The following is a 21,837-nucleotide window of genomic DNA, read 5'->3' as shown; positions in this document are numbered from 1 at the left end:
CCTGCTACGGGGTAACACGATTTCGATCGACTTCAATGAAACTCGTCTTAGACCATCTATAATAGGTGTGCCTGTGTGTAAAGGGAATATAAACAATATTTGTTATTTTTTTTTTTTCTTATTTTCCGAATGTACTGTTGTAATGGGATGGTCAAAAAGTGACGAAATCTATCCACAAAAATAGTGTATTAGTTCAAAAAGATTCGTTTTAAAATATTCACATTTCTATACCAAGCTCTCAAAAGTCGGCTTCATAATCGCGAATGGATTGCATTCTATAGCAAGGTAGACAATGTTGTCATAACAATTTGGAAATGTTTCAATGCCAAATATACAAACTACCTTATTTCATCCATAAATCTAATCCCACTAAAAAAGTTAAAAGTATTTTTTTACTGGGTGTGTCATTTTATCCTCGAAATCGCCGCACATATATCAGTCGTAAACTTAATGTTCTCTTCTGGAACATTATAGGATGATAAAACTACAAAACTGAAACAGAAACAGGTTTTTGGTTCTTGTTTCGCCGGCAGATCCGGAATAGGGTAAGCCAATTAATTGATTAGAAATATTAACGGCGAAACTTAACTGCAGTGCATGTCTGCTGTCCGCTTTCGGAGTTAACGTATGCATTTTGAATACATTCCAACCGAATGAGAATGTGACAAATAACAGATCTACCGCGACAACGTTATAAAAACCAGACCACATTCGTGATTCGCAACTAGGAACGACAGAAAGATAACAGCACAAATAGAATGACAGTAATGTACAATGCATTTGTTTACATAATTAATAAAGACGCTGAATCTATCTGGACAAAGAGGATAAAGACTCGCCATCTTAATCGTTGGTTTACCATTTACCAATTTAGAAACGTGTCATTCCAATCGAGCGCGAGACCTGTCAATTGTCGGTCCTCGTTCGAGAAGGATTCGAAAAGATTTTCTTCGGATTGAGTACCATTGACAGGTCTCGTGCTCGATTGGATTGATACGGACTGACAAATGGTAACGGGTGTTTAATAAAAAATGAGAATGATTTCAATACCTTTCTGTAATTAAAGTAAAGAGCGTATTTTTTCCCTCCAAGGGAATTGCTCTCTGGACTCCCTAGAAATGGGTGGCATGTTTCTTTTCACTCGGGTGCTGTCAGTTCTATCGAATATGGCGTCGAAACAGCAAGCACTCCGCGAGCGTGTTGTACGGTTTTACGAAATGGATGGTCATCGTGGAAAAAAAAATTTACGGAACACCATTTTTGAGACGAAAACGTGCCCTTGAGTACAGTTTACCGGATCCTGGCATCCTTGAGCGTGGAACAGAAGGCCGATAGCGGCCGTCCGGCAAAGATAATGACGAAGAAGAAGGAAGCGTTGAAAAAGCTTTTCGACAACAAGGACGGAACGATTTTGCGTGACGCCGGCCGAAAATATCACTGCTCCGATACCTTGATCCACCGAACCCTCAAGATGGAAGACATCATCTGTCGGAAGAAGACTCGATCACCCGAGTACACGAACGTGAAATCGCAGTGCCGATGGATGACGAAGAATTACTGAACGACGAAAGTTACTTTCCGCTCTCGAAGACCCACATTCCAGGAAATGACAGCAACTATTCCAACTGAAAGCAGATTGTCCAACCACCAGATGACAATTGCTCGGAATGCTTGAGCATACAATGATATCTAAAGTTTTTAACGTACGAAACGAGCGGATAACCGAAGCGCAATTGACTCCTTGGCAATATTCGTCAAGTTAGTCTCAGTTCATTTGTGCTACTGATTGTACGTGGGATCTCATCATAAGTCAATAGATTAGATACCGGACAATAGCCTGGAGATTTTTCAGTTGATCCTTGACAACCGGTTAATGTGATCATATAGAGTCTTCAACAAGCCAATTACTCTGATTTCCGGTTAATTTCTCGTAAAGAAATATGACATACACAGCTTCATAACTTATTATCCAATGATAACTTAAATGTATTTATTTAGTCAATTTCCATTTCTTCCACTTACTTCAAGCTTCTAGAAATCTTAATAAAATAATACAATTACACCAACTCCACTCAACTGCATGATATAATAGCTGATGCACGGCACAGGGCCTAAAAGATGATCAACATAAGCATCCAATCAATGTAACGTAAAGCACGACATCACGTCATAGAGAGAAAAAGCCAACCCTTCTAATCACAATCCGACGCAAACGACGCCACCATTATAGAAACGATTCATTCTCCCATCGATCCAACTCGCACCTGACTCGAGGCATTGCACGAGCACGAGACCCAAGCTATCGGCAGCAATCTTCACACATATGTCCCCGCACTCGACGGATCATCGCAAGCCATAAGACCCGACTCAATTGATGAATGCTACTGAATACAGGCACTCCCTAGCTGAGGAGCCTAGAAGCTGAAGCAAAACGTGACCGGTTTCATTCAACACTGCACAGTGGGACGAGCCCGGACTTAAGTCCATATATGAAGGTTATGCGATATTCTCACTAGTATTTTTCTCGTATCAGCTGAGCCATCAGAGACATTTTCGCGAGATTTTAGGTGATTTGAATGCAAAATGAATTTTTGACAGCTTTTTGAAGGGCATAACTCATGTGTTTTTTGCATTATTTGACCATAGGAACTACATACGGTTATTCTCGTTTTTCAAAGAAACGGTTGATTTTATGAATTGCATTACTTCACCAAAAATATCCGTGTGATAAAATTACATCGTAAAATCGCCAAAAATAAGCCACTAGTTGGTTTAGTTAGTATTTAGATAACTGTTTGTCGTGAATTTTTATTGAATTCGAACTTCTAAAGCGATAACAACAACGACGCCCGTGAATGCCCGCGATCACACTATGCTCATTCGAAAGCTTTTCATTTTCTCTTTAAAATAAGCCTATGCTAGTTTTGCGAAAACTTGCGATAAGCAGTCAAAATTTGAAAAAACTGTGAATGGAGACGCATGGTTATTACTGATATTTAATTTTAATATTCACTTTATGACTGGAATAATGACACTAATTTATGCACAACTTTCAAATAGCATTTAGAGCATGCTCTACAAGGGTTTTACTAGTGATCAAAAGTAAGAAGCCGAATGGGGAGTATGGTTTTTAAGTGGTAAAGGAATTAGGAATGTTTAAAATTCAGTAAATATTTTCAACCATCTGAAATGTGTCATAAAATGTTTCATGAACTATTTTTGCTAACTTACGCAATAACTGTCAAATTGAGTGAACACAGTTGAGTTCTAGTCATTTGGTGAGACTATTTTTTCCGAGTTTGCATAGCGCTGATATAGCTTAAGGGTATGCGATATTATCCTAATAAAATAAGACCATTTTTAAATGAACCATATACGCGAAAAAAGGATTTTGGATTTATATTTATAAGCTATGAAATAAGCAATCTAAGCAACTTAAAACACACCTGCGAAAACAAAATCGTTAACCATCTTGTTGATTAGTGAATGTAAATCAATATTCCACTAAGCCGCTCAAAATGTTTGTTTTGAAAATGAAAAAAATGTAGTTTTCATACCAAGTAACCCACTAATGCATTAAACGTTTCATAATTAGTCGATCACATCTTATTTGATCCTTAAAAATAATGTAGTCATTTCTAAAGCCACATAATGTGAATCAATTCGTTTCAATACGGAAAATAAATTCCAAAATTACAATTGAAAGAAATCTTTATAAAAGAAAATATTTACTTTTGAGCCACTCTAATAAGTAGTAAAGTTAATTTCTATTTTCTATAACCAACATAGGAATTCAACGCACAAAAATGTCTTTAAACAAATTTTGAACCTTCACAACAAAATAATTACTTTTGAGCCACCCTAATGTATAATGATTTTTTTTTGCAAATGTTAATATCAAAAACGATTTAGCACACGAAAATTAATATACACAAATTTTAAGAACGATTTAGAAAAAAAAAATTTTTGAGGCACCCTAATGAATAGTAAATGTTCATTTTTGAAATGTTTTAATATCGAAAACGAATTCAGCGTACCAAAATTACATAAAAACGTCCTATATGAACCGATACGGAAAAGTTTGGACTTTAGTCCACCTTTTGTTCTAAGTCGTGCCACTGTGCGTGGGGCTATAGCCTATGCCATAACAAATACAAATAGAAATATTGCTTTTTTCTAGTTTTAATCACTGGAACCGCAGAAAGCTTGCCACAAAGACTGGTGCAATTTTGGGCGGAGTTACAGGCAAGATTGTAACTACATAAATAAACACTTGAAAGTTCTAAATTTTGAGGGGGAAGAGTTGACTAACAAAAACGCAATAAAATATCTTGGGTAGTTTCTATTCAATCCATCTTACAAAAAAACGCTCGAAATTTGTGTTTACAGTCAGAAGACACCCTTAACTAAACGACGAGTGACAAAAACTGTGCACTATTTGGTTCAACTATCACCACCGGCCGATATTGCCCCACCTCACCCGCAAGATAAACAGGTAAAAGGAGACAATGAAAAATGAATTCTGCTTTGACTTAGTAGGCTAGTCCGGCCAGGCCACTCGTCTCTATCGCTATAGCTATAGTTTCCCTGTAACCATACAGCCCAAGTTTATGCATATTTTCATTCAACCTTTCGCGTGAGAATGAGGCGTGGGAGCGACGGATGCGCGGTAGATGCACTTGACATTCGAGCAACTTCAATTTCACTTTCTCGCAAATACCTATCAGTAGTAGGTACCGGTGTATACCGAGCACCAAGGGAACTAGAATTAGAATCAACCCTGGCTGGGTAATGACACAACGGGCTAGCAGCTAGAGGTACTGGTAGTAGGTAGGATTGGGCGATTTCAGGTCCGGCGGCGGCGGCGGCAGTGCACAGTGGCACGACTTAGAACAAAAGGTGGACTAAAGTCCAAACTTTTCCGTATCGGTTCATATAGGACGTTTTTATGTAATTTTGGTACGCTGAATTCGTTTTCGATATTAAAACATTTCAAAAATGAACATTTACTATTCATTAGGGTGCCTCAAAAATTTTTTTTTCTAAATCGTTCTTAAAATTTGTGTATATTAATTTTCGTGTGCTAAATCGTTTTTGATATTAACATTTGCAAAAAAAAATCATTATACATTAGGGTGGCTCAAAAGTAATTATTTTGTTGTGAAGGTTCAAAATTTGTTTAAAGACATTTTTGTGCGTTGAATTCCTATGTTGGTTATAGAAAATAGAAATTAACTTTACTACTTATTAGAGTGGCTCAAAAGTAAATATTTTCTTTTATAAAGATTTCTTTCAATTGTAATTTTGGAATTTATTTTCCGTATTGAAACGAATTGATTCACATTATGTGGCTTTAGAAATGACTACATTATTTTTAAGGATCAAATAAGATGTGATCGACTAATTATGAAACGTTTAATGCATTAGTGGGTTACTTGGTATGAAAACTACATTTTTTTCATTTTCAAAACAAACATTTTGAGCGGCTTAGTGGAATATTGATTTACATTCACTAATCAACAAGATGGTTAACGATTTTGTTTTCGCAGGTGTGTTTTAAGTTGCTTAGATTGCTTATTTCATAGCTTATAAATATAAATCCAAAATCCTTTTTTCGCGTATATGGTTCATTTAAAAATGGTCTTATTTTATTAGGATAATATCGCATACCCTTAAGCTATATCAGCGCTATGCAAACTCGGAAAAAATAGTCTCACCAAATGACTAGAACTCAACTGTGTTCACTCAATTTGACAGTTATTGCGTAAGTTAGCAAAAATAGTTCATGAAACATTTTATGACACATTTCAGATGGTTGAAAATATTTACTGAATTTTAAACATTCCTAATTCCTTTACCACTTAAAAACCATACTCCCCATTCGGCTTCTTACTTTTGATCACTAGTAAAACCCTTGTAGAGCATGCTCTAAATGCTATTTGAAAGTTGTGCATAAATTAGTGTCATTATTCCAGTCATAAAGTGAATATTAAAATTAAATATCAGTAATAACCATGCGTCTCCATTCACAGTTTTTTCAAATTTTGACTGCTTATCGCAAGTTTTCGCAAAACTAGCATAGGCTTATTTTAAAGAGAAAATGAAAAGCTTTCGAATGAGCATAGTGTGATCGCGGGCATTCACGGGCGTCGTTGTTGTTATCGCTTTAGAAGTTCGAATTCAATAAAAATTCACGACAAACAGTTATCTAAATACTAACTAAACCAACTAGTGGCTTATTTTTGGCGATTTTACGATGTAATTTTATCACACGGATATTTTTGGTGAAGTAATGCAATTCATAAAATCAACCGTTTCTTTGAAAAACGAGAATAACCGTATGTAGTTCCTATGGTCAAATAATGCAAAAAACACATGAGTTATGCCCTTCAAAAAGCTGTCAAAAATTCATTTTGCATTCAAATCACCTAAAATCTCGCGAAAATGTCTCTGATGGCTCAGCTGATACGAGAAAAATACTAGTGAGAATATCGCATAACCTTCATATATGGACTTAAGTCCGGGCTCGTCCCACTGTGCCACGTGAACTTCTTAAAAAAAAATAAATATTTGGCAAATACGACGCGCGAATGGACTGAAAGTGGCCATATGTTAGAATCCTATGAAGTTGGGAAATTATCGTAGGAAAATAAAGAGAGATTTCCCCGAAACAAACATACAAACATCGCATCTAAAACTAGTAAAACTTGCTTGGGAGTAAACTCCACCAGATTTTGTTTCGTTCATAAAACGTCCGCTCAACTTGTTTTCCATTTCCACCAAGATCAGAGTAATGAAAGAGTAGTAAACGACTAATAGCAATCGCTTCGATAGATTGTGCATTGTCCAAAGAACAAATAACCATTACTACTATTTCCGCACCGATATTTTTTTATAACAAGATGAACAAATCTCCGAACGCAATAAATGCACCCCTTCCCGGAAGCCGGACAAAACCTGAAAAATTACGGTTTATTTATTTATATTTTATATTCTCACGTCGCTTTTCGCTTATCATGTCTTGAATGATATATTTTAAAAGTTTCATCATCACTGGATGAGAACACGATTTTCACAGCAGTTTAAACATAGCTATGTCAAGATATTTTAATAATTTTTATATCCGAAACCACGAGTTCTATGTTTAATTCAAATGCACGTAACTTTTTCTGGTTTGAATATATCTCAGGCGGTCTTTTATACAAATATTCGCTGTACAATCAGGCGAAGCAGTTCGGAACGGTCAAATATTATATATTCTATGAGAAATTATCTACTTTTCGAATATCAAGGTCTTCTTCAGTGCCTCACTGCGCCAAACGGTTTAAAAGGATTTTAATGATTTTTAATTATATGTAAGTGCATCATGTATAGAAGAAAAAGATTTGAAAATCCAAGGCAAATAAACACGTTATACGATTTTTATGATAATATTGATATAAGTAATCAGTAAACAAAACCTGTCATAGAAATTGAATCATAAACATCAAAAAGGATCCATAACATTGCATGTATAAATGAGTTTTTTTATGATTTTTTACTTTAAAAATGATCTTAGCATCCCAAAATTAGCTTAACTTGTGATTTCCAGCTAAATTAAGCAACATACAAGGTTATGTTGCACCTTTGTTCGAAGAACCGCTACTATCTACCGTAGCGGTTAACATAAAGTATTGTGCTGCACGATAGTCAGTTTGTCAGTTTCAGTAGAGCTTGCAGAAAAGTAATTGTCCAGCGAATTTCTATAGAAAATGATCGACGTTTGACGAAATATCAACCCGTTCTACTGTCTGCAAATAAACAAATAGCCAATCAGTGCACTAGCGGCTTTAGCACAACTAAACTAAAATTTTAACACGAATCGAAAGATTGCTATCGTTTCCACCGTACCCCACACTACCCTAGTGATAATCGTTCGAACCAATGCCGGTTGACGATTAAACTAATCGCACGCTGGAACAACTCGTTGCCGCCGAAGAGCAGACAGTTGCTAAACGGATACGCTAATGAAATGCGTTAGTTGCCCTAACATTTACCCGTAGTTGCTTGGCCAGGGGCCGGGAGCATCGCGAGCAAAGTCAAGTTCAAGCTCTCGTCGCTTTAGGTTAGATGGAGCATGTTCTCCGCATGGCGTAGGGTAGAAGTTATTCCTCTCATATTTGTCCCTTGCAATATCTCGCTTGACTAGGGTTTTGTTCAGGAATACAATTGGTTTCTCCATTTTGGAGCCAGCGTTAATCCGGCGCAAGCTTAGTCCTGTCACTAAGTTAGTGTCGGATTCTGATGATATGAATTCGAAACGCATATTGTCATCAAAATCAATTTACATTGAAATGGGACGCGATTTGATTTCCCATTTCTATTTACAGCTGTAATACTATTGTAGCTAAGCTTACTCAACTTAAGAGGTATATCGAATTGAAAGTCTATAATTCTGGCTACTTAACGGTTTAAAATTGAAAGATTTTTGTTTTGTTTTGCAATTGAATACACTCGCAACATGCGAACGCGCCTCCAGCTGTTACCAATTTTCCTCTAACTAACAAGCAAGCGGGCTAGCGGGTAGTTGTCAAATCAGTGGTGAAAAAAAAACAAATATAGCATCAGCTTCGAAGAAGGAAGATGGGTTGATTGAAGGAAATTAAAAAGTTTGCAGCAATTATTTGTGTTATTAAATTAGTTATAGGAATGAATGAGTTAAAACTTTAATAGCTTGAAGCACGGCGTATTGATTAGAATCCTTAACTAATCGTACGGCCAAGCGGAATAAAACCAAGGTAAGATGTACTATAAAAATGAAATAGAAATTAGCTTAACTTAAAATTTATCACGTGACTTAATATCACAGCTAGTATTTACGCTTTCTTGGCACCGCAGGGAGTCGAGTTCATAGCAAGAAGATAAAGCAAACATTTAACTGAAACCTCAATAACAAATTAAACAACGTAACCGTACAAAACCACTTCCCGGAAATTATGGAAATACGTATAAACACTAAACGTAAGTAAAATTAAACAATCAATGAAATTATAGGTATTATATATTTGAGTTTAATGGACAGGGAATAGTCTGCCGACGCACAATAATTAAATTGAATTGGAGTTTTGCTTTGAGATCGTTCAAATTTACGGAAATCTATTGCCTTGCCTTGTTGCTCGTTTAGGGAACAACAGGCACATGGTTCCGATGGTTGAGTGGTAAGTGTGACTGCTTCTCTATCCAGTAAGTCTGAATTCAATCCTTACAGAGGTCGTATCGGATTAAAAAATCTTCGCTCTCGACTTCTTTCGAAAACGATGTAAAATCTTTAGTTCTGTTCCGTCTCTCAGGTGTCGGTGATAGATACCCATTGAGGACAGATACCGATGGAAAATAGATACGAACAAAAAGCACATGGTTTTGAGATTTTTTTTAAAATTAAACTCCTGTCTATTCTAAAGATAAATTACTTTAAATCGACGGCCAACACAACACCAAAACAATAATCAGCATTCGCTGCATCCAAATGAAACTTCTTCACGCAAAAGCTGCCACAAGCATCCTTGCCCGAAGGTTCGCCAGACATCAGTTCACAAGTTAGTATATTACAAAGAAGAGCCAGTTCCAAGCCCTGTAGTTCTGATAAATGGAGCAACTTAGTTCTCTCTAATTACAGGATTCATTCAACGAGACGTCGTTGCAATAACAGTGGAACACCAAACTAATGGCTAGGGGGGCAGGCAGGAGATTGTGATCGCATCTCTTCACTTCCCTGGTGATACGGATACAGCATCACTTTCTGAAGTCGACGCCCTCTTCAGGTGCTGCAGAAGCATTAACACGATCCTCATCATTGGATGCCAGTGCACATCACACAATATGGGATAGCAGGGATAGAAATACCAGATGTGAGTACCTACTAAAATACCTTTCGTCAAATGGCGTCAATGTATGTAACAAGAGAGTTGAACCTACATTTATGGATGTAGCTAGGAGCGAAGTATTGGACCTCAAGTTATGTGGCGCTCAGCTCATAGAATGGAAAAGATAATGAGGTGGCACTTTTCTGACGAACCTAGTGTCGGATCATAGATACAATGTTCGCCATAAAGCCAAACTCAGTGTAAAAATACAGGGAAATAAATTAGATTGTATTTCGCTCACACTAGGAACAGTTTAAAAGAGCGGAGAGTAAGATCCAATCTCCAGCAGATCTGGATAATGCGGCAAATCACCTACAAAGCAAGATCATGACCGCCTATAATGACAGTTGTCCTCTTGTAAAAAGGTCTGTATGTCACAATGTTTCTTTGGTGAAACGTAAAACCTAGCAGCACTCGAGAAGGAAGCTAGACGCCTTTTCTATAAAGTGAAGGGTACTGGCTATTGGTCACACCATAGGACCACTCTTTCCAAATAAATTTTGTAAAAACATCGGAAACTTTCCAGCCTAATCATAGAATCACACAAATGGCCTGGGACAAGCGAAAAGGGCGATGCTTCTATAACAATTGACAATAGTTAAACAACGGGTGTGCCAATGAACACCCACTTTCCTCGGTTGGTTGTGATAGACGAGAATTCGACTTGTCAGAATTGTGATGAACTCCATCTCAACAGGCCTTGTGAGGCATCACAGAAACTGGCCAGTCAGATTTTTACACCATCTCTAATTAAATGGACTATCAACACCTTCGAACCCTACGAATCGCACGGCCTTGAAAATCATGCTTGCAACATTTCTTCAAAAATCGGTAAACAATTCTTCCGGATCCACTGAACATCCTGAGATCCAGTCTTATTCTTGGGCCTAAAAGCCCGCCTATAAGATGCAGAAAAGCTAGGGTAATATTTATTCCAACAATAGGTAAAAGACTTGACACTATCCAAGCCCTTTAGACCTATTTGATTGACATCAACACTTCTGAAACTGATGGAAAAACTACTGGATCAATATTATTCGAGTGGAGCACTTATCGAAAGTAGCGCTAAACAAGTACCAGTTCGCAGATGAAAAAGCGGACACATGTAGACAAACGCTTCACCTCGCTTCAAACTATACTGGATTCGGGCAATTTGTAACATGCAGAGCAAACATGGGAAGCCACAAAAGATTACCTGAATAGTGGTCGCAGTGGCAAAGTTTCCCCTAACAAAAAAACTCGATGTTCCGTACCATTTCATGATTGATTTGAAAAAACAAGCAAAAAAGCAAGGTATTTTAGAAAAGGACATAGAAGATATGGTACACTATATCAATTGTGTGCACGTCGGACTCTGGTTCAGCCGTCAGTCGTCGAAACGAATCCGAGAAGCAATAAGAATATTTTGTCCAAAACTGTGAAATATGTTATGTCGAAAAAAGGCTTTCAATTAAATGGCACTCAAACAACAAGGTGTTACTTGATACTTAAAAATGCGAACAAGCGGTTGATTTTCTTGTGAGATTAGGATTTTATTCCATCTCACGGCTTAATGAACATTGCCACATAAAAATTTCTCGTACCAAAATCGCGAAACACTCGTAATCCAAACTACCAGAATGGGTAGCAAAATACAAAAAGAAACTGAACGTAACGCGTTTTTACCTCCGACCAGTCTTCAATAGTGGGTGCTTGAATTCGAAATTACCTGTTAGACAACCTGTCACATTTGGAAATCAACAAAACCCAGAACGAAGCCAATCGGATACAACAAATCAAAGAAAAAAGGAAACCAATCGCGTACAACGAATATGAGCACGCGGATACCCGTACGCCCTTTTTGTCACGGCCGCAAGGTTGTTGATTTGGCACCAGCAGCAGCCGCAGCCGCAGCAGCACACGAAAAAAAACCGAAAACCTGTTATCATTTTAGAGGCACTGACATTCCTCCCAAGAACAATCACATAAAATTTGGTAGAATCAGGAATCCAAATTAGACTAAATCCAAGGCCTACGTGATCTGCGCCGCATACATCATAAGCAGCCTAACTCAGGACCTGCAGATGAATTATGTAGAAAAACCAGACGAAGTTTTATGGCGCTATAAAAAAATCGAAATTTTCACCCGCTGATCACCAGCTTCCGCCCCGTAGCCGGGGCAATATTCGCTTTTAATGTCGTTCAGCTTGAAACCAAATCCGACTGAGTTTTCTACCGTGGCCTCTCGGCGATTCGAGAGGTTTCTCGTGTTTGATTCCATTAGCAATTCGGTCCTCTTGAATTGGAGAAGGTTCCGCGTTGATGACCAGTTTCGGCTTAACGAAGCTATTTCCATTGGCAAATTTTGGGTGACAATTTGGTGGCTATTAGTTAGGTTGAATCGAGCACAAAAAAATATCTGGTTCCGGTTGATAATGTAAGGCAACGGTTTATATATAGAGCCCTATTATCCCGTGACGACACATGCTGTACTGCAGTCACGTACGCCATACCGGCCCTGTGCGTACAGCCAGCGGGAAAACGATGAAAGATATTTACAAGTTATTTGGATTACATTTTCGACTAATGCGTGGAGCTCGGTGGAGCCGTGACCGGTGTCTCATCTGGAACAAGTTGATTTCAGGAACGATTGGTATGTTGGGAGTATCGTCAGCGCGTAGGAAGAAAACGGAATGCATTTTTTTGTTCATAACGTAGAGGGTTATTCGCCGCTTTTTCAAATTAGAATAATATAATAATATATGTGGGAGTTAGAGTGCTGTACTATGTTGACCCCGAACTGCTATTTTGAAGTAGACCCATTTATCGAATTGTCGACCCAGCATTGTGACGCGTTCCAGTTCGAAAACGGATCGTGAGCGTCGTGATTGAAATTTCCTCAGACCATCTCAATTACCCTCGAGAGCAGAATAACCAATTGGATTTGATTTTCGGAAATAACTAATGCTTCGGACGTGACCTGATGACGTCGAACAAATTCATTCATGAGTTTCGCCTCGTGACGGCAGGAATACTGATTTGCAACGGTTACTATGTTAAGTTCTTGAAAAATTGTCGGCGGACGTGAGCAATGAAACTTCCTAAGCCAACTTCGGTAACCTTCCACGCTTGGTGTAGGTCATCAAGAAATTATAAATCTTCTCGTGCTGCCCGCTCGAGATCCTGTTTTCGAGCCTCCTTCCTCAGCTCATGCTGTACGGGTTCCCACAGTCGGGGCGGATAAATACTACTTTGAGATGCTTAACCAGTACCAGATGTCAAAGAAAGACGCAAAAGAAGCGGATAAAGAGTGAAATTTCGAAATTGCACTGCCACTGCACACACGATGCACTCTGACCGTTGAAAACGCTGTCCGAATCAGCTAAGGGCAACGTCAAAACGTTGTCGTGTCCCTCGGTGGTATACATATTCGATCCAGAGTGCAAGGCCTACTTGTTCGTCACGAGGGACAACCCGGCAATCTGCAGCATCTACCACACCAGCAAACAGGTTTTCAGCGATATCATCGATGAGTCCTTGGAGAGAGCAGAAAGCCTTTTTTCCATACCATTGGGCTGCACAGTGGTCCGAAATGAAGGCGTTGGGGGACAAAACTCGTGAAAGAGGTTGGCGTCTTTTATGATGACATTTAGCTGCCATGTCGGTGCAAACTTTTGGATGGATGCGATAATAAGATGGATTATCTTCCTTATTTATCAAAAAAATGACTGCGTTTTTAAAGAACCATTTTTTTGTTTTAAAATTTCAATTTTTCATTATATTTCAAATAAATAATTTATTTTTTTATATTTGTAGATTTATATGAAAAGTAGTAGTAGGAAATACATAATGTATTTGATGAAATTTTTAAATTCTTTTCGAAATTTGAACCTACTACGCTAATGTATCAATCTGGACCACCGTGCCCTGCTGACCACTAACTGGTGAGGTCGAAACCAGTGAAATTATACACCTCAGAATCAAAGCACACTTTTATGATCGGGTGACCTCCGGGCGCGATGCGACGCTTTTTAGCACCTACTTCGTCCAAGGCGAGAACCAAGATCGAACTTTACAACAGCCTGTTTACTTTCATCGAAGCTTAGAAGTGAATGAATGCATCTCATTGTCGCCTACACGAAGGAAAAATCTATGCGTACAGGAGGGCACGGGATGATTCAACCAACTGACAGCGGACACGTAGAAGTGTTTTATGACAGCCCTTTTGTTATGTTGTCACGGTCGGAGCCGTGGTTGCTCGATTGTGACCCTATGCAGGAAGCAAGTGCCAATTACACTTGCATTTTCTGTGCTTCCATTCATCCTGTAATGCTTGTTGATTTATTAAGTTTCTCCTCTTAGCGTAAGTGTTCAGACAAACAGGGGAAATTTTATGCATCGCGCTTTTCAGTATTAATGAGCAGTAAGACCTGTTGATTACGAGGGTTAATCGATCGAGCCATGTTCCAATTGAAGGCGTTCTAAATGACAGCCTGATTTGAAAATATAATTGCGATCTGCGAAACCGCCATTTTTGAAAACGCAGCAGTTCGACCTTTTTCGTTGGTCATGAAAAATTCTCTGAAGAGGTGAAACCGCCTGGAATTAGATTTGCAATTCTGTCAAAGGGTTGTTGCATTCGAGCCAGAGTTCTGACAAAGCCGATTTCTATTTCAAAGTACGAAGGGTTTTACTGGGCACGCACTAAGAAGTCCCAAAAAGTTTCTTGAAATTGTCAAACACGGGTCCTTTATTAGATGCCAGTTAAACTATTCGATCGACGTCGTAAAACGATGCACAATGAAAGACCCTCATTGGCGGATGTTGAAGCATTATTTTCTTAGGGGGTGATACCACTGTTGTGACAGCGTGAACTGAGCAAAAGTTTCAAGGATATTTTCTAAAAAATATTTTGTTTGGCAAGCAACTTTATGTTTTGGATTGAAAAGCAATGTTTTCTTTGTCTGTTTTCATAAACAGGGTTACTAATCAAATACTGGCAAGAGAAGGGATTGTAACGATTATATCGCATTTTTTACTTTGATTTGTATGGAAATTAGCGTTTAGGTACATAAACACAATATCTATAGATTCAACTGGTTAGATATACATCATTTAAAATGGCGGCATCGCATCGTTTGGGATTCGCATATTAAATTGCGATCCAATTATAAAGCTGTTCACCGTGAAAATTTGATGTAAAAATAAAATTAAATTTTTCAATGACATTTACGTCGATGGATCAAGCGCCCCCGCTCATCTCTTTGACGCTTGTTGATAACCCCATTTAGCGTGTTCGATTCGCTAATTGGATCGCAGTCTTTTCTTAATTAGCGGAAGTCTGCTGTTATCAATGCAATTAAGCTACCAAAGTGTTTCTTTTCATGTCGAACAAAGAAAAAAATAAAATAAGCACCTAATTATTTACGGCGGAAAAGCGTATCTTCGCGTTTGATACAATTTACAATAGCTATGTTAAAGGTAAGTTATCTAAAAATGCATTTGATTTGCATGAAGATTTTGCCAACGGTGTTCCAAAAAACTACTTATTTCGTTTTTTTAAGATGACATATTTCCCATTCAGCTTCCTGAGCACTTGCGAACAGCATACAGAATACTGTGAGGGATATGAGTGAACCACAAAATAAATTTCGCCCATTATGGGAGAACACAATAGCGATTGATTTTTCGCAGACCCGTCTTAGACCTACAGTGCGCGAAGTGGTACAGTTGATCAAGGTGAAAATGGAAAGAAGTTTCACACATACAGCTGCATCATACGAGATTAGTAGTTCTAGTAACATTCAACTTCTTAGCCGAGGCAGAAAGCTTCGTAGCGAAGAACAACATGCAACACAACGTCGAATATGAAAACGTCAAAAACAAGATCCCCGTATATATGGACCCAGATGTGACGGAAATTCGCCTGCATGATGTGGCACCGCGTAATAGCACGGATTATGTCAAATGATTTATGGCGAATTGGAATCCGTCACAAACAACACTTGGAGAAGCCATTTGGGCCCTAGAATAACTGAACATTCTAAGCTCGATATGTGAAGCTACATTTTTGAGCCCCCGGTTTATTGTTTACATGGGAAATTGCATGGGAAAATCGGCTTTTACAAAAATAATTATTCCAGGAGTCGTCCATTGTCTCTTACAAATGAATCGATGAGTTTTTTTGTAAGAACTGATGCTCTGAAAATTGATGAAAACTTCAATTTCCGTAGCACCACTGCTGCGGACGGTCGTATTGTATACTAAATTTTTAATTTCCTATTATTATATTCAAAATAAGCCTCAATCCCTTATTCTTATCCCTTAAAATTCTTGTGAAGTGACCGAACAATTGATTTAGACACAATAAGAGAAGGTCAAAAGAAAATTTCATATAAATGGATAGTCAACAGCAGTGGTGCTAGTAAATATGAATATTTTATCAATCGTTTGAGTATCGGTATCTGCTTAACAACTTTTTCCACAAGCCTCAGATTCCATGTAAACTTTACATAGTGGACGCAAAAATCTAGTTTCGACGATCGAACTACGAACTTGCATAGTTGTTCTAGAATCCAAAGGGTACTCAAAAAGTTGCTCGGACCTGGAACCTAATTTTGGTCCCACCCTGTGAAGACGCTCACGTGCCAGTTCTGTAACCAGATGGTACAGTACGGTATGCCATGCACCAAAACAACAAAAGTAAACTCATCTACTGCAACCAACATCACAAACCAGCCTTCGACATCTGCTGATACACGAACACGGCAAACAGCCGACCAAAAAATAAATGCCAGACAAACAATATTCCACGATATCTCCAATCCAACCGTTAACATACCTAAGAAAGAAATAAACAAGAAATAAGACGGCTATACCAGAGTAACTTACTTAAAAACACAAAAATCACCAAACATCTAACAGCGAAAATCAGAGCTGCTCTAATGACAACGACATGGCGCAAACACTAGCGAAGGAGAAGACAGACGGAATGATCAGCAAGCGACAGAGAGTGAACCTGAACACTTCTCACCACCAAGAAAGAAAATTAACACACAAAAAACAAGAAGTAGTGTGCCCATTTTGAATTTTACTCTGAATTGTATTCTTGAAATGTATATTATTTTCAAAAAAGCAAATGGGCCTCGAAGTTAAAGCCCTAATAAATAAATAACAAAAATGACCGATTTCCAACGATTTCTCTGTTGAACCATAAAGTTCAACTGAGAAAACTTGGAAAAGCAGCTATCTTGGAAAACGGAAAAAGCAGTTTTTTCTCACACCGTTGCAAAAATCTTCATGAAAATCAATCAGTAATGTACTACTGCCTCGAATACTTTGATTCATTTTCATGAAGATTTTTCTAACGGTGTGAGAATAAACTGCTTTTTGCGTATTACAAGATGGCTGCTAATTAAGCCTTTCTCAGTTGAACCTTAACCCTCCGGCACTCGCGCGAACGACTCCCCGAATGAGCAGCCGCTGGTGCTGGAAAAAGATTTCGCAAGAATTTCGAAAGGTGTTGCACAAAATACAACGACGCGAATGCCGGAGGGTTAAGGAAGGTTTTAAAAGCGGAAAAAGCAAAAAAAAATCATAACTTAAGCTTTCTCTAAACAAATAGTGAACTTGATCGTGATGTAGTAAAAAGTGGGGAACCTCAAAGTTCAATACCGATCGTGATGCTTAAGGTCAACAAGAAATGTAAGTAACCTTAAACAATTTGCGAAGAAGACGATATTGAAAAAGGAAACAAACATTTTAGCTGAAAATTGGAGTGCACAAATGTTTTTCGGCTGACAAATAATTTTGACCTAAAGTAAATTTATCGACCCTGCTCCGCGGAAATGGATCAAATACAATGCGGATATTTACATCAATCAAGTTTGTTTTACCCATTTGTTTATCTACATGTTTTGGACGGAGCTTACCTCTTGTTATGTTATGCAAAGTAGGCCATGGTACAAATCAGAACAATATTGAGAATTCAAATATTTTGTTTACGCGTATTGATTTGTTTTCATTTTTCTGCGACAGTATATTAGTCATAAAATAGCTTAGCTGCAAAACACCTTTGAAGGCCTAAAACCATTGTGTGAGCTTTAACGCGAGTCTTATAATGATTACGATTACGTATCTGTCAAAATTAAACATTTTATTATTAAGGGGTTACATTACTGTACAGCACGAGAAAATAGGCTTATTTCGGAAAATTCTCTTAACTCAATCAAGTCATAATACTAGTTGGGATGTATACGAAAAGGGATGTATCAAGTTATAATTTTCAAATGACGTACGCATTTCAATATTTTGATATTTTTCGTGAAATGGCTCATTTTTCAATAGAAAAGCGTTGAAAATGTGTAAAAAATTGACACAAAATTGCATATTAAAAAAGTTTTACACAATAAAAAAAATTAAATCCTAGGTAGGTCACTGGAGAATGTAATTTTGAACATAGGTACTGTAAAAGTTTCAGAAGGTCCAGGTTTATGACGGATAATTACAACTTCTATGGTACTGAATAGATTTATTTCAAAAGAGCGTTTCCGTTATTACGGCTAACTGTTCCCTATCTGCTGGCTCGGAAGGAGAGCTTTGCTCCTTTGTTGAAGCCACCCCGGTCGATTATGGTGACCAGATTCATTGCGTCCCGCATAGAATTTCGGAAAGTATCGCACTATGATTCCTGCACTGTGCCGCATTCCTGCCTCTTTCACTCTCTTCCTACTGTTAAGGTTGGAGAGAGAAAGGGTAAAATTCGCAAACGAAAAAAGCAGTTTTTTCCACACCGTATGTCAGATCTTCATAAAAATCAATCAGCAGTACTGTAACAACATTCTACATACGCTGATTGATTTTTTGAAGATCTGACATACGGTGTGGAAAAAAACTGCTTTTTTCATTTGCGAATTTTGCGCTGTCCAAGCTTAACTGTCGTAGAGAGCAATGCTCGGTAAGCTTATTCAGCCCAGCGAGAGTAGCTAGTGCTTTTTGATTCTTTGCGGTTTGCCGGGAAGTAAAATTCTACATCTATCTAAACCGACAAAACTCTTCATAAAGTCGAAAAAAATACAGCTTAATTTGAACAGCACAGAACTTTGATTATGATTTGTCAAAATAAAGCACGCAACGGTGAATGTGCGTCACACTTGTCAGTTTTCCAATCAGTGATAAATTGGTATCATGGCGTGTAATTAAAAGAATGAACGAGTTAATACTTGTCTTTTTTAAACTCAGTGGGCAATAAAAACCGTTTAAAATGTTCTATAATGAAGAGCATTCGATTTAATTCAAATTTCTGTTTGGTTTTTGCGTATACTCATATTTTTTCGAACCTTATCCCAAGTTACTAAAAATCTCCGGGCGAAAGCCTAATCAGCGGTGGCAACCCTATCTACGGTGGTGTAACCCCTTAAATATACATGATTAATTTTCTGCAATCGTAAAATCTCTGAATATTTAGAAATCGGAAACAACCAATATTTATGTGACCCACCCATTAAATAAATGCCGAAATAAAAAAACGATTATACAGCTGTCTAGTGACGTTGGTCCACCGACTCGGTGTCCCTCAAATGTTGTCAAGGCTCACTTCTCGTTCGCCAAAGTGGGTTTACTGAAGGCTAGGTGGTTCATCGAGAATGGTACGTTCGAGCTTTTCAAACGCGAAAATTTTAGATTGATGCGCCTAAAAATTTTTATATAAACGTTCGATCCCGAAATGATTTTGCTCGAGAAACAATCGCAATCATTACTTATTTGCAATGCATCTGATTATTTTTTATTTAGTATGCGTCGTCATTTCGTCATGAAACTGACATTTGTTTTAAAAATCATCCTTTATCCACTCGGAAGAATCGTTCCGGCAAACAATTGGCCTGTTTTCATCCATACTGAACTGAATGCCAAATTTCTGAATTTTTTAAGTCACTTTTCGACAATTTATCAGTAATGTGAGGGAGCTAAGATATTTTTGTGAAAAACCGTTTGTAATATTTTTGAGGATACAGAGATCGTTAGTTTCTTTAGTCAATTTCCATATTACAATGCAACATTTGAGCAATGTTTTCAAATTTTCATTATAAAACCTTAAAAATTGTGCGAGTTAACAGTGAATCTTCATGAGGCACCGCGAAAAAATGCGGTGTACATCACAGCTCGCAATCTACTAGACCAATCGTTTTGAAATTTTGTACAGTTCTTCTTCACCTAATTCCGCAGATACTAAGAGAGCTTTTACTCATTTTGTTTGCAATAGCCAATTAGCAGATTTTTGGCGAAAATCGGATTATTGGCTTCCAAGTGCTACGAAAAATTAAAAATTCAAAAGAAAAACAAGTAGGATTACGTGAAAAAGTACTGCAAAAAATTTAGAATGGATTTATTCAGAATATTTTGAGTTATGATATGCATCGCAAAACAACTTTTTTCAAAACGCCTCCGGGGATTCACTGTCACCACTCGCTCAATTTTCAATATATAGAAAATTTGGGAAAAAAATGTTAAAATATTTGCTTATGTTACGGTAATAATACTATAAAAAGTTCATTACAATTGAAAATCCTCAAAGTACTGCTTATTGCAGAAATTAGAAAAAATACAAAACAAAGAGCACTTAAACAAACTAAGACTGTTTCATATTAAGCGAGCCATTGTACAACACGATGTTCCGAAATTTAAAAACACTAACCTAGCTAACGGCAAATATCTTGACAAAGGAGAAAATAATTTAGGCTGCCGCCGATCGAAAACGATCATCGATAGAGGGAATGTAAATGGAAAAGAAAATGTCACGTAGATACCGAACCGAACTGAGACGGTACGAAATAGCAAACGGAAGCACAAAAATTTGAAACATTGCACTGGCTTTTCGCTGACCGTTTCCAAAGCGACACCGGCTCACAAAGTGGAACGAACAAACGTATGTTTGAAAAAGTGCCCGAAATCAAACAAATCAAGTTAAATTCAAAACAAAATTCACCACCGAAAGTTGCAACCGTGCACCTTTCCAGACCGCATACATACATTCGAGATGGAACACGGAAGCAGTAATTAGTCAGCGAAGCAGATTTTATAAACAACCGAAACCGTCGTAAGGTAGGTTCCCTAAATATCCACTTACCTCTTGCTTTAAAGTTCGATTGCTAAAAGCAAACTTGCACACTTATCGTTCAGCAACCAGTAATCGGAATTTGTTGCCACTGGTAAACGTTAGAGTAATCCCTGTCCAGGTATAAACACTTATTACAAAAGTCACTTGTGCAGAATCGGATTTCACTGTTATCTGACACTCTTCGTTACTTTTACTATTGTTGGAATAGTTTCGTAACCAATAGTTCTAATAGTTTTCTCGCCACATACACTGTCACCGGTGGCAAACAAGCTACACTTTAACACGAATCGAAAAATTAATTCTTCCCGAGAAATCGGGAAAACAATTCCTATACCCGACACCACGGAATCACAAGCCGGAATAAACGTAGTCCGCTTGGAGTAGGGGTCTTTTATAAAAGTTTTGCTTTACTCGCGAAATAAACGCAAACCGTCCGGTCCCCCGTGTGCATACCCACACCACTACGGCAATCAGCAGCGGTCTCGTGCGCGGCTAACTAAACTACCTGCGGGTACCACTGCTATACATACCTGCTGCTGCTGGCCGCTATCGTATCGTTGCTGTTCATTGTGGCATTAGCTTCTGACGAAGAAGCGAAGCGTCGCGCCGTCGCGTCATCAACACCTGCAGGAAAAGAGAGGCTTTTCCGTGTGGCGCGCTTTTCATCGCGACGCGAGGCTTAACAAAATTCTCGCGCAAAGCTTAACAAATCATGAGCGCGCGAAACGTGCACGATTGCTGCGATTCTCTCAGTCAGTCAACGGCGGCATCGTAACACACTCTCGTGGCGTCCCTGCTCGGTGGACGCACTCTAGAGGGTATTCAGCAACCGTCCCCGTG

The 21,837-nt window shown here is 38.2% G+C and overlaps 1 protein-coding gene across 1 annotated transcript in view; it reads right to left on the bottom strand.

Annotated features, from left to right (window-relative positions):
* Nucleotides 1–21,368, bottom strand: part of LOC131676963 (acyl-CoA Delta-9 desaturase) — a 39,026-nt gene extending 17,658 nt beyond the window's left edge. The window contains exon 1 of the mRNA XM_058956414.1: nt 21,007–21,368. The gene's annotated coding sequence lies outside the window, so the exon portion shown is untranslated. The remainder of the gene's footprint in view (nt 1–21,006) is intronic.
* Between the last annotated feature and the right edge of the window lie 469 nt (nt 21,369–21,837).

This window comes from Topomyia yanbarensis, chromosome 1 (assembly GCF_030247195.1).
Source record: "Topomyia yanbarensis strain Yona2022 chromosome 1, ASM3024719v1, whole genome shotgun sequence".
Classification (NCBI taxonomy): Eukaryota; Metazoa; Arthropoda; class Insecta; order Diptera; family Culicidae; genus Topomyia; species Topomyia yanbarensis.
This window is presented reverse-complemented; position numbering and strand designations above follow the sequence as displayed.